The sequence below is a fragment of the Poecilia reticulata genome, linkage group LG13 (genome assembly GCF_000633615.1).
Source record: "Poecilia reticulata strain Guanapo linkage group LG13, Guppy_female_1.0+MT, whole genome shotgun sequence".
Taxonomy (NCBI): Eukaryota; Metazoa; Chordata; class Actinopteri; order Cyprinodontiformes; family Poeciliidae; genus Poecilia; species Poecilia reticulata.
The window spans coordinates 6,507,832-6,520,963 of NC_024343.1; the positions used below are offsets into that span (position 1 = coordinate 6,507,832).

General features: G+C 39.9%; 1 protein-coding gene across 2 annotated transcripts in view; it reads left to right on the plus strand.

The window, feature by feature from the left end:
- Positions 1-13,132, plus strand: part of LOC103474311 (protocadherin Fat 3-like) — a 28,706-nt gene continuing 15,574 nt past the window's right edge. For both annotated transcript variants that reach the window (XM_008425171.2, XM_008425173.2), the window contains exon 1: positions 1-1,233. The gene's annotated coding sequence lies outside the window, so the exon portion shown is untranslated. The remainder of the gene's footprint in view (positions 1,234-13,132) is intronic.

Below are 13,132 nucleotides of genomic sequence, written 5' to 3' on the forward strand. Positions count from 1 at the left end.
GGATGGATGGATGGATGGATGGATGGATGGATGGATGGAATCCTGCTGGCAAATTGAAAATATATGCTCTTGACTTATGGCAGTAAAAGTCTCCCATATTTGTGTTTGCATCAAAGATACTAGTTTGAACATGTTCAAACTAGTATCTTCCTGTGCATTCACAAATGCACAGGAAGATTCACACATACTCCATGCTCCATATATTAGCTCCATATATTTTAGCTCCAAATATATGGAGCTAAAATATATGGTTTTAGCTCCATATATTTGTTATTATAAAAAAAACTGACATCAGAATTGATTTTATGATGTTTTTGAAGTTCGTTTTCTCTTGCCTGGCATTCTGACAAGGAGATAAGCCTCTTAATGTTTAAGATTTATAAATTAATTATCAATTACTCTGATTAAATTACATATTTGGTCAAATGACTTGATCGAGGATTGGGAGAATTACTTTAAACGTACTTGTAACTTGCAAAACAACGACTTGGTCCAAACGTTGGTCATTCTATACATAGACACTTGTGTGACAGTTTGGTCCAGCAGAAATGGACATTTGAAGGACACTGCCATGACTATTCAGCCATCTCAGTGTAGATTGTGCTGACCTACAATGCGTTTGAAATGGTGTCCTTAAAGCACTGTGGACACCTGAGCGCCAGGATGACAGCACCTTACCGCACAACAATCTGAACACAGAAAGAACGTTCCGCCAGGACGCGGCTATACGCGGACGATCCGGCCCTATCGTGAGCAGCAGCAGCAGCAGCAGCAGCAGCAGCAGCAGCAGCCGTGGAGCAGAGAAACCTAGACGGGTTCCTGCAGACGTCTCACACGGGGTGGAAGGCACCGAGTTCTGAGGACAACTTCATTGTGTTTTTTCGGCAGCATGGTTGGGTGAAGAGATCCGGAGAGCAGGTCCAAGTCCGACCGCAGAATAAGAGGTGTGCCTCTATGCATGCAGCGCGGTAACGCGAAGAAGCCTATTGTCGACGATCCCGTGTCAGATGTGAGCCATGAAGCATCTTCCAGTTAATACTACGGGCTTGTTCTCTGCCGCAGCTGTGTGGGACACATAACGCTAAATGGTGTGTTGGGCCGACCACAGCTGAAGAGTAGCGGGAAACGGGGCTCCCGATTCAGCTGCTTAGGAACAATCAGAGTCCGCCTGGAGCGACGCGGATGTCCTGGCTTTCTCTGAAACGCTCACATCAGGCTACAGGAGACAAACAGGTATCAGTGCACGAAACGTGACGCTTCTTTACCCTGTTGTACATTAGTGATGGAAGCTGCTGCTGCCTTTTTTAGCATTGATATTGCAGTAGATAGAGATAAATACCTTTTATTGTCGGCTTTGAAAGACCGAGATGAAATGGTAAAAAGCATTTCCCCCTGCTTCGCCCTTATGGTAATCATCTTCATCACTTCGGCCTAGTGGAGGACACCTCAGTCAGAGCTGAGTTTGCAGCTCAGGAAATGAATAAGATCTTGTGGAATCCAATCCTATTCAGTGCCAGTAATCACAACAAAGTCTTTATTAGTTAATTTATTAGTTCATTTATTTAATGCCAATGAAGACTCAGTGGCTCGTACATGTGCCTGTTCAGTCACGTTATACATCGCAGATCAGATCTGTGTCCACACAGACTTCAGTGAAAAACACATAAAGATTAGTTTGCATGGAGATGAGTGGTAAAGGAGAATGCATGTGTGAGGCTGGAAGTGATTTGATCACGGATGACCAAGTTTTACTTCCATTGTGAGATCAATCTGCAAAAGCCATTAGGACATGCAGGCAGTGAAGGAAGCCATTCTAAGACCTGATTCTGTTCATCTACTCCAAGGAAGACAAAAAAAGCTCTGAAAATATGTGCTACATAGCCTGTACTTGTGTGTGTTTGTGAGAGTAAAGGGGAGCTGTCTGCTCTCACCTTTCAGCAGGCTGGCAGGCAGCCAGGCACACAGCATACAGCTGTCCTTTCACTTACTGTAGCGGCCTGTGCTCCCTCACATCTTTACCCAACACCTCTGCTTCATCGCAGCCTGCTTGTCTTCTCACACCTCCTTTTCTTCAGACTGTTCTGCACAGGCTCATTGCTGCTGTCATCAGTCCTGACAGGTATTGAAAGATGACTGTGGAATTTATGGTCATTAGTTAAAATATTTTGTTCCACGGGAGTGTAAAAAAATAGACAATAAGAACCCATCAAAATGAAGTTGAGGTCCATTTAGACATATTGCTGTATGTCATGCCTGTATTGAGTCTCAGTAGAAGTATACCTGCCATATTGGACTTTTCTGCAGATTTTGGATTGCAGAACAAAAGCAGTTTGGAAAAATAATTTTTTCATGTTGTAGATTTTCTTCAAATAAAATGTTTTCATCCAGTCATTTTTAATGAAAGCTAATTTTAGGGTGTGACTCCTGGTACGGACCGAACAACCCAACCACGATCCATCCACTTTTTGAGGTGGTCTCGGTTCGCTTCCAGACAAATTCTGATTCTATCTGCTTCTGGTGTGAATACAGACCGACCTCAGTCCGGACCAACTATAGGAAATGTACGTCTGTGTGGACTTCACAAACCAGTGCTGCTGGTCATTATGAGCCCTTCAGTGTTGCTAACTGTTGTGCTGAACTGAAATCATACCTGATCCACTGTTTTCTGCTTAGTGATGCTGCTGCTGCATGCATGATGTGGGTCGGAGGTCGCAGAGCGTCTTGTGTCATTGAGCTTGCAACCAAATTTACAGACACCAACATTAGAAATCTCCCATTGCGAAACACGCAATGTATGAGCTGCTCCTGCCATTCAAATTAGCATTGCAGTTGTAATTACAGCACAAAAGAAATGCAACAACTGGACTTCCAAAGTTTGTTTCGTCTGTTCTAACCTGCAGCTGACATTTAGATATTTTTCAGTACAGAAGATTTGAGAAGGAAACGGCAAAACATTGTCAGCCAATACTTATTCCAATGTCACATGGATCAAACTGTTGAAACTAAATTAAGGGTTTATAACATGATACATATCTACACACTGGTAATGTGTTATGCTTGTTAGTATTATAATTTAATAATTAACTCTGTGGTAGCAGAGAACACAAGGAGCCTAAAACAAACTCTGTTCATCAGTAGTTTGGGCTTTCACACCTAAGAGCTGCAGAATGTTAAATATTCTTGGAAAAGTCCAGGTCTTCATCTGTCCATGTTTAAATCTGACATCAACAAGGAGTCAGATACAGAAATGTTAGTGTTGTAAGGTCAATAAAGTGACAAACACTTGAGAGAAAAAGAGTACAGATTGACTGAAGTGATTTTACTTGTAATAGCTCCAGAAGTCTTAGTTTGTCTGCAGGATGTGTTTGCATTAGACGTCTTCTTCAGCTTCAAGACAAAATGTAGACAGACGTTCCTGAGAACATAAAAAATGACAGAGTGCTGGAAAGGTCTCTTTATGAAACTGTAGACGGTGACAGCCACTTGTGTAACAGTAGCTGATATGTCCAAGTTGGTCATTTTGAAACATCCACACAATGACGGGCTGTTGGTTCTTGGTTATGGAGTTGGTGACCCTGGTACAGTAACACAGTTTGAGTAACAGTATTTAATTTCACTTTGAAATATCAGCAGCCTTGTAACATGTACTAAACCGTTTCAGAATCTTTCAAATTCATTTGAATGTGAAGGTTAGAATTCTTATTCTGTCGCAAATTGAAAGTCTTTGTTAGCTAAATTAGCAGTGAGCCAGCAGGTTGATCAAAAAGACAGATATACACAACCGAAAAGAACTTATCATAAAATGGTGAATAGGAGGGTGGAGGCAGGCAGCATAAAGAAAAAAAAAAGTCGACTGTCAACTTAAAAATAAGTAAAATGTACGCAACACAATGGACACACAGACTGTTAGTAACGGGAGGATCTGACAAAGACCCTGAGTGACAAATATTTATGGAGGAGAGTTGATTCCTCTATGAGGAGAAGGTAGCTGGTTAGAAACTGGGTGCAGCTTTGATGGAAGTCAGCTGATCTTAAGAAATGGGAGAAACATTTGTTAGAATATACAGGGAACATAGAAGACTCTATAGTTGCATGTTTAATTGTTATCAAAAATTTCTTCCAATAACATTTTAAATTATTAATTGAAATATTATTTATTAGTCATAATAATTATAATAACATGACTTTTATTAGTCCTAATAGTCATGTTAAATTTTCTGTCAACTTTTAGCATTTTTAACACAAATCCATGGTGGGACTGTAACGCCTCTCACCAGGCTCAGCTTGTTTGTCTGGGGGAAACTTGCTAACATGCTATGTAAAAATAGTTCAACCTGTACATCTGTTCACACAAATAGCTCCATGTTTAATTCCTGACAGGAAGACATGGTTGTTTTGAAGGATTCTGATTGGATCTCCTGGATCATGATCAATTAACCTCAGGTACTTGCTGCTAAATGTGGAGAAACAACTTACTGAAACAACTTACCGTTACAGGAAAACCATTTATCCACTGTCATTGGTGACCATGCTAACTGGCCTGAAGTTTTATGACAGGACCTGCTGACTGGGAGAAGCTGTCTTCCAAGTCACCAGTTGAGCTTGAGACTCATTATTTTGCCATTCAGGTGTTCACTTCAGGATCCTCTCTGCAGTTGGAAAACAGAAACAGAAAATGGCTAGGTGTTTGTTAGAATGATGCACTGAGTGAACATTATATAAACTCAGCATTCATATGAGTGTTTATTTCACCCTTGTTGACTTGCACACATGCATCCAGCATCACAGTAGATACAAGACTGATGGTTCTGCAGCATCAACAAATCCTGAAAATTTACAAGCTTCTTAAAAATACAATTAAATACATCTGGCATTGACTTGTTCAACTAACCACTGCTTACCTCTAATTTGCCTTGAGAAGACTGTCTGAGTCACTGGGTTCAGGTTGAAGACTGGTTCAGCAGAGTTACCTTCAGACGTGGTACAGACTGGAACTTTAACTAGGCCGTGTTGTCATATCTGATTGAAAATTCTGAAGTTCTTGAACAGGCGTTTGCTGTCTACTGGAGTGATCAGACAAAAACCATGAGATGAAGAGCTGTTTTTCCAGGGAATGTTTTGCCTTCTTTCTTCCATTCTTTGTTTTGTTTAACTCCTCTGTCGCAGCATCACTCCTCCTATCTACTAACAAGTATTACCAAAGGCCTGAAACGGAAGCTAAACGGTTCTTCTCAGTTTTAACTTGAATGGATCAACATTTCACACTCAAATGAATGAGTCAACCAAAATGGAAAAAGCTATTTCTGCCATTAACAATAACTCTAAGCATATGCATTCTAAAGTAGACCTGGAGTCATATCTGAAGCATCTACATATATTTATATTAAATGACTGCAACTTATTCAAATAATACTAAGGCTCTACAGAAAATTTGCATTAAATGGAAAAAAAATAGCATTAAATGCTCCACATAGCAAAAATGTCTGAAATGCATTTAAATAAACAGCGTGGTTCACAGAAATAACAGGGAAACATTTCTTTATCAGTTGGTTGAAGTTAGCTAACTTCAGTTAAAACTGAAAGCTGCTCACAGGGTTGAGCCAAGAAAACTTGCTGAGCCTGGAGGTCGGTGTGCGTACACCAGCAGCCCACCGTGTTTTTCTATTAAAAGATGTTAAATTGACAGGAAATGTAAAAATATTACTGCGTTATATATGTTATGGGAATACATTGTCAGTGAAATGCTATTCAAACCCACAACTATAGAGTCTTAAAAACAACAAATAAAAAAATTAATTAAAATAAATATAAATTAATTGCACTTCCGTTTAATCCAAATTAAGTCAGCAGCTCCAGAGGCACCCAAGGCCTTCAGGGGCCCCATAAATGCTAATATTTTAACACAGATATATAAATGTCACATTTGTTTATTGAGAACATCAATGCTGATAAATTTGAGTTAATGGATTCAGCACATATACATTTAAAATATATATATTAACATTTGAATTTAAGATTTTAAGTTCTTTGAACTTGTGAAAGTTCAAAGTTAATTAGTGTTACCATAGCTACAATCTGATGCTATGAGTTTAAATCTTTGAGTTTGAGCTCTGTTTGTTCACAAATACATATCAGTAAATTACAATTATAAATGACTGCTTTTAAAATTGGCCTATTAAACTACCCCACCCTCCCAGATTTCACTAAATCTGCATTGAAATGCTGTAAGTGGTGCTGAAAGGGGCAAAAGGGGCCCCTAAGTCAAATTCTTCTCAAGGCCTCATACAGCATTGGAGCGGCCCTGCACGATGAGCTAAATCACTGCACTGCTTGTCTCTGCTGGATACAGAGGGACAAATGGGGAGATTTAATTTATGTGGCTTTAGCAGCTCTTCCATTTCGTGTCTGTTGAGTTTTTAATAAGCGCCGCAGACACTGTTTTGGGAGCCTGAGCTTTATGGGATGAGTTTTTCAGATCTGGTTCCTTATAGCTTCTTGCGAACACTTGTTTTAAAAAAAACCTAGGGGTTGCGGTCCCTAAATATCCAAGCCACATTTTTCCAATAACAAGTAGAAGCAAAAGTCCTGAACTTTATTGTTGTTGTTCTGAACTTTTATGAGTCAACCAGCTGACTCATAAAAGTCAGCAACAAGTGGTCTGGAGTATTGCTCTGCTCTACATACTGGTAGTGGAAACAAGTCTCTGCCAGGCTCTCAGGCACCTTATTACAGGCAGCAGACCTTCAGGAATGAAATGATGGAAAAATTAAGCCGTTTTGAAACATTAATATTATATCAGAAACTTGGCTGTGGCTTCTACAGAAGTACAGGATTAAAAATGGTTGTCTAAGAGTGCATGTTACATTATCTTTAACTGTTAGACGTGTTTTTTGTTGTTCACCATGATTACTGAAGCATGAGAATGTGTGTATGTGGACATCTTAATTACAATTTGAAGCAAAGAAAAAAGTCTTCTTTAGATGAAATATTGATGGATTTGTGAAAATCTTGACTGCAGCAAAGGAACACACTCCTCCTAAAGGAGATTTAATTTGTAATATCCTTTTGTCTGATGGATTCCCTTGCTCTGTGGTTTGACCTTGATGAGGTTGAACTGTGAATTGTGACTGCATGGCTGCACATTACATGCATGAGAATGTGCAGAGAAGCCGCTACAGTGGGGTATGCTCCTTTACAGTGCACAGTGACATCCATACAGTGGAAGAGAGGTTTATGAGAACATCCTTCTACCCACTCTCCCCCCTCCTTCCCCAGGGCATTCTTTGCATCTTTGTGCCAAATGCCATCACCCTGGAGGCTCCTCCCTCCTTCTTGCTCTCGATGTGTTTAAGAGAAAGAGTGTGGGAGAGACGGGGGGCAGGGGGAGGTTTCTATGGATTCAAGGCTCTTTCCTTGCCTGTTTGTGCTGGAATGGTCCATTATAGTGGAAGGGGGAGATGGGAGTGGGGGGAGTTGCTATTGTTCTCTACAAAAGCTTCAGTCCTGCTGAATGCTGCTTGTGTAAGCCCAGATGCCCGGAGCACTATTGGCCGTCTTTGTGATTTTATTTTGAGGGTAGTCCTTTTTTTTTTTTTTGATCGCCTGTCGGTGAGAGTTTAGCTGTTTCTCCACACACTCCTCTGAACAGACAGAATAGTGATCCTTTATAGCTGATGAGTAGGATATCGTGTTTGTAGAATTCCCATTTTAATAAGCCATTGGATTATGGTGCAGAATTCTGTGGGCAAGTGAGCAGCTTGTGGGAGTGGCTCACATGGTGCTTTGTATGCCGACTGATGATGTTCTTTCTTCTTGCTATTACAATACAAATGACTCCACTCTTTTGCAGGCTCTCCACTCAGGTCTGCTGTATTACTGATCCTTTTTAACGAGCTGCAGTGAGTAACCATGCTTACAGCAGAGGCACAAAGATCCCAGTGAAACGAGAACTCAGGGCTGGAGAAACATGATGAGCGAAGGGCTTCAGGTCAAGAGAAGATCTAAATTATACTCACCAGCTACTTTACAAAATATACTTGTTCAACTTCCTGTCAACACAAATAGCAAATTAACCAATCACAGAGCAGCATCGCTATGTACAGAAATGTAAGGTGGGGGTGACTTGTTGAATTTCCAGATGAGCATCAGGATATGGAACAAAGGGCTTTTCAGTTTAACATAAATTATAGTAATCATTTGTAAAATAGTTTTACCTTTATTAGTTTATAGTACTGCCGCTACATGATTTTGCTGGTAATTGTACTGAAGGTTGGAAATAGACAGAACAGGCCTAAGATTCAGGTGTTTTTTTAAGCCGTTATGATTTCATTTCCCAGCTCTTTAGTGCTTTTCATCCTGTTGTCCAAAGCATCCTACATCACTGTTACCGAGGCGTTATGGTAGTGTTCTTTTTTCTGTTTTAGTCACTGTAGCGAAGTCATCATCACCATCAACTGTATTTATAAGCTGACAAAAATGTGCAAACATTTTTGTGTTAACATGTTTGTGTAAACATGTTAGCACAAAATAATACCAAACCATTATGGTTTAGAAATAATACTGTGTGAGGCCAACTGGCATCTTTTCCATCAGTGGTAACATCTGGTTGCTGACCACGTGACTCGTCTGATGTGAAAAATGTGTTTCCATTGTAGTTTTGTTGAATACATTAATTTTAATATGACTGAAAAACCACTTCATCCTAGTGCAAAAAATTTTGTTTTTTTTAAATTGGTATTTCCATTAAGCAAATTTATTTATGTGGCTCCAGTTTGAGCATTTATAAGGTCAATGGAAACGTACCGGTTGTGGCAGCTGTGTGACGTTCCGCCTGGCGAACTTTCAGCCTCCTGTCCTTAATTTCATGGGTGTGTTTATTTATGTGGAAAACAGTTCCACTCAACTTTCATGAGCCACTCTTCTGACTCTGCAAGGGAGAAAGGATTGCTGGCGAGCACAGATAGTCAGAACAGAGGTTCTTCAGTCAGAGAGCAGGTTTTAAGGAGCAGTTATTCGAGGCAGTGAGGAAGTTTGTACTGAAATATTAAACCTCCCTCTACTTGGTTCTGGTCCGAGAACGTCTCACAGATGCCTTCTGTTCTTTTTTTTTGATAATGTGAAAACTAAAGTAATTTTCCAGCCAGAAGATTATTACTTTCTTCTCCAAACTTCTGAACTTGTAATAGTCGTTCCTCTCTGCCATGGTTGCTGTGTTTACTTTGCTGTAGTAAACCTCACACAGAGCAAGACGCCATAACATGACATGTACTGCAGCAGGACGGGCAGCTCGGCTCGGTGTCCTCTGGATCGTGAGAGGTCTGTGTGAAAATGCACATCCAAAAACCATGTGACCGTGCGTTGGCAGTCCGACTTTGGTCCGACATGCTGCACCCTTCAGTGAAGAGTGGCTGACTCCGAGATAGAGGGAACTACAGCATTCCAGTTGTGATAAAATGAAGGTGTGGATTACTGTTTCAAAGGATGGCCTTGACAGAATAGGTTTTTATTTTTGCTAATTTCTTTTAATGATAAAAACTTATTTAACTGTGGCCCTTATTTGACCGCCAAGATTGAAATCAATGTCCATCTTAAAAAGCCAGATTTGTAACTGTGGTCTTAGCGCACATTGCCGGGGGGTCAAAATCAACTGGACACATTCCAAAAACAAGTATGCCAGTCTTTCTCTTTTATTAAAATACAGATAATTTAGGGCCAGGCAAGCTTTAAGATTCTTGAAACACAATCAGATCTTTGAAGAATCAAGAATCAACTCGGCTTAAAGGCATGCAGATTTGGTAATCATCGGCGAAGCAATGAAAGGAGATTTTATAAAAGTTGATCCAAGAGAAAGAAGAAGCAAAGAAAAAAGCAAAGGCTTTATTATGCTTCCATCAACAGGTTAGGATAGGTCTGTGAGTTATACTAAAACATGTTCATTACGTTTTTATTTTGCACAAAATCATTCTTAGCTAATGAGATTTTAGTCTGTTAGTTCTTATTTTGAGCTCCTTTCAGAATGAGCTGTTTTAGGGGTTCTTGTCACTTTAAATCCAAATAAACTGCTGCTGACCTCGTTCACAACTCAACATTTACATTTGCAAATGGCTGCAAACAGATGCAACTATACAATTGCACATACTGTTTACCTCATTTTGGTAGAGAGAAGGAACAAAGTCTTTCAGAAAATCCCTCTTGATACTAGTGCAGGTTACTGAAGCAGTGGTCTGTAAGCGCTCTGGAGCACCCGGAGGGAACCCACCATGCACAGGGAGAACATGCAAACTCCATCCAGAAAGACCCCAGGCTGGGATTCCAACCCAGGACCTTTTTGCTGTAAGGCAGCAGTGCTAATAACTTTGCCACTGTGAGAAATATATTTTTAAAAAGCATTTATTCTCACAATCAAAATATTAATACTGCAGTTATAAATTGGATGATTACAACATGTCATTTGAAGAAGCTTGAATTTATTTATTAGTAGTCACAGTCATTATTCATTAATTTCAGTAATTTAGCAAAGAAACATTCATGGAAAAACATAAAACCAAACTAATTTGGGGGAGACCACTGCGTTCTAAAAAAGCAGAAAATAAAAATGTAGCGTAACTCTGATGTAGATGTATGCATATGCGCACGCACGCACGCACGCACGCACGCACGCACGCACACACACACACACACACACACACACACACACACACACACACAAAACAAACAGTGATGATCTACTGGCTCATCATCATGTATTAATATTGAGATCTGAGTGTTTGACCCCCACAGTTCAAATGAAACACTCTGAATGGATGCATCAGACTGGAAGCAGTTTGTTCACATCTCACTGCCCTCATTAACATTTAACTCCTCTACTCCATTTAACCCCAATCCCTCTGCAAAAATCAGAAATGTTGCTCATTATTTAGCTCCTTTACAAATCTCTAATTTTTCACCAAAAGACACATTAAGTGTTTCAACTTTGTACAAATTGAATGACTTGATTTACCATGTCATAAAATTGTTTACTTCCACCAAATAGATGTGAAATGGACAAGATAAGCATAGTAAACAGAGAAAATATTTTTATCTCATTGCACATGTGCCAGTAAAATTCTATAAATGTCATTTAACATTATGTTACTTTAATGTGTGAGTATTGGATCACACCATAGACACCTATAAAATCTGAGCTCTGCTTTAAAGTAGCTTGGCCATTGCCTTTTTACGCAGTTCCGCTTGATTCTCTTTTGTGTGTGTGTGTGTGAGTGTGTGCGTGCGTGCGTGTGTGTGCGTGTGCGTGCGTGTGTGTGCGTGTGTGTGTGTGTGTCTGTATGTCTGAGAGAGAAATAGAAAGAGCGAGAGAGTGAGAGTATCTTCTTACATCATGCAATCAGAAAGGTAGCTTTGTACAAAAAAAAGATTTTCTTGCTCTCACTTGTGCTTTCAAATTCTTCATGGCTAAACACAAACAAACACCAGAAAGTTGTATTTATAAATCAATAACATTTTTCTTTACAGCTGCCAGATTAATATTCTGACAAAAAGATCAGGAAGTTCATAACTGCTCTTTACAATGAGTGTTATAAGAGAAGCACTGTTAGCACAGAAGGTGTTAGCATGTCAGTAGCTGTATTGTTGATGCTCCAGCCTTTTCCTAACCCTCCGAATGTTTTTAGGTAACCTGAGAAAAGTTCAGTGTTCTTTTCTCTCCCCTTCCCTTCCTGTTCTGTGTCATTGACCTGCAGAGCAAGTGATTTAGCAGGCCTGCGCTTTCCTTCTTTCCTAAAGAGTTTATTGTCTACTTGTCCAGCACCATCTCTGTGTTCTGTTTCTTTCTGAATGTTTTAACTAGGTTAGCTGGGGAGTTCTCATAGACAGGAGACGGTTCAGGACACTGTTTCCTTATCCATGTGCCGCAGCAGTGAAATGCTCTAATTATTGTTGTTCATATTGCTATGTGGTTTTTTTTGTTCCAAAATCTTTTAGGTCGCCATGTTTGAATTTTTAGAAATCTAATCCTTGTTTGAGGTAAACGTCAACTCTGAGCCTGAAATAATTTCGGGCATATTTATAGTTTGTTTTCATGGATAAATTACCATCTTAAAATGTGAAAGATTTAACTTCTTGCACTTATTAAAATTTAGATAAATTTGTGCCTTGTAGAGATGCAACAGTTGATAAAATCAGCCTTTCACTCTTCGTTTGGTCCAGTGGGAATTTTGCGGTGTGAGTCTGCTGAGGGGGGGAATTTGGCTGCTGTGGTGAACATGAATAGAGTTTGTCAGTTGCAGTTCCAGGGCCACACAGCTACACCCCTCCCCCCTTTAACTGCCTACTGATCCTGTGAACCGTCAACATGAGCTCATCCATTGTAATCGTGAACAAACACACACCAAACTTAATATGTGTGTGATGTCTTTCCCATTAAGAAACTGGACATTTTTACTGTTTATTTCTGGGATGAGAAAGACAGTACAGTGTATGTATTCTAGCACAATTTGCAAAAACCATGTTTTACTTGCTGTATTGGGTTAAGACAAGCAAGTATATAGCCCAAAGAGCAACTAGACACAACACAAACACACACTGTATATCTTTCTATATACATACACACTGATAGAGTGCCAAAAATATAATTACACAAGTTTGAGTAGATCTAATAAATTACTCTAATCCCTGTCTACATAAAATAAATCCTGCCTCACAGTCTTCACTTGATCAACAAATTAAGACTTGAAGCTCAAACATTGAGTTATTAGCGACATTGTGTTAGATCTAGTCATAATGCACATTTATACATGTGAATATAAATAAATAAAGCATGTTGCATACACAACTGAACATTCCAACTGTTTAGTTATCTACCTGTAGTGTCTGAGATCACTAAGCAAACCATGCTGCTGGAGCTGGCAGTCCCATGGGGAGATTGCTTGGAAGAAGCCGTTAAGGAAAAGGTCTCCAGGTACGCAGGGCTGGTAGTGACAGTAAATGGGCAGGTTGGAGAGTGAGGTGCTTCCCAGTTGAGGTTGGTTGCAGAGGTTTGGTGGCTCACTCTTTGGTCAGAGCGTTGAGTAGTGTTAGCATCAAGGGGGAACGCAGAAGGAGAGCACCACTGAAGCAGCAGAGAGGGCCTCAAGAT